The sequence below is a fragment of the Cavia porcellus genome, unplaced genomic scaffold, assembly GCF_034190915.1.
Source record: "Cavia porcellus strain 051 isolate PalLab524CR breed Dunkin Hartley unplaced genomic scaffold, mCavPor4.1 scaffold_11, whole genome shotgun sequence".
NCBI lineage: Eukaryota > Metazoa > Chordata > Mammalia > Rodentia > Caviidae > Cavia > Cavia porcellus.
In genome coordinates, this window is record NW_026947494.1 from 70,963,419 (window position 1) to 70,964,688 (window position 1,270).

Below are 1,270 nucleotides of genomic sequence, written 5' to 3' on the forward strand. Positions count from 1 at the left end.
CCAACAGCCAGCATCATATTAAATTACCAACTGAAGATCTTTACCTTAAAATCATGCACAAGACAAAAATGTCTCTTATTCAACATAGTATTGGAAATACTAGCCAGAGCAATTAGACAAGAGAGAGTAATAAAAGGGGTAAAGATAGGAAAGGAGGAAGTTAAATTAACATTATTGGCAGATGACATAATACTCTATATAGAAGACCCCCAAAACTATTGAAAGACTACTTGATATATTGGGTTGTCTTGTGGTGAAATACTATGTTGCTTAAATTGTTTTTTTCTGATCTGCTTTGTTATGTCCTCTTTTAATCTCATTAAAATAAAAAAGTTTTTTAAAAAAACTGAAATTGAGCAAAGGTGCTAAAAAGACCGTTCATTTCTCTAAAGATAAAGAGTCAATAAATACATGAAAAGATGTTTAGAAGCAGCAGTCATTAGAGAAATGTAAATCTAGGGCCAGGGATTTAGCTCAGCAGCACTGCACCTACCTGGCAAGTACAAGGTCATAGTTAGGTTCCTGGTACCTCTGGCCCTGAATCAAGGCCGGCAGTTTCTTGACACTGTTAGTTTCAAGCAGGAACCTAAAGAGATGTCTTTCTATGGTCTGGTGGCCATTTCAGAACTTGGGCAGTGAAATGGTCAATTCATTAGAAAGAAACAGCTTTCTGCCCACTGGTGATTGGCTGTGAGAGTGGCAGGCTGCTGCAACCCAGGATAGGAGCCTCCAGCATTTACTAGGACCCATGCCATGCTGGGACTTGGAGCGCTGGGAAGCCAAGCAATCCCTCCCCCACTGCCTGTTTTGCTTTGTTGAACTTCAATATACATGAAAGTATGGACAGCTATTTTGAAGAGAACGAGAGACTCTACAACAGCCATTACTGACTTCCTTATTGTTTGGTTTTGAAGACCTAAAAGACCTTCCTCATTCTGTTCAGATCAGATCTGTTTTACACTGTGTTGTTTTGTATGAATTCTCTGTATGTGAACATACAGAATTCTCTATATGTATATTTCTCCCAACTATTTGGAAGAAAACAAGAGACAATATGGTAGACAATGAAGATCTCAGGTCATCTAGCTTTGAAATTTATATCTCTTACATTGTTTTCTTATGTCCTATTTTGTTCTGTTTTGTTGTGTTTAATTTTACCCCCTTTAAAATAAAAATAAAAATAAAAATAAATGTAAACATGTTCCATTCACAGCTCTATAGAATTTGCTCACAGATGTACCAGGAATGATGGGGAATTAACAATGAAATC

General features: G+C 36.9%; 1 non-coding gene across 1 annotated transcript; it reads left to right on the forward strand.

Annotated features, from left to right (window-relative positions):
• The first annotated feature begins 531 nt into the window (after window positions 1-531).
• LOC111755345 (small nucleolar RNA SNORA2/SNORA34 family) lies at window positions 532-668 on the forward strand. The gene has a single exon (XR_002789903.1). It is a non-coding gene; the product is annotated as a small nucleolar RNA SNORA2/SNORA34 family (small nucleolar RNA).
• Window positions 669-1,270: the final 602 nt, after the last annotated feature.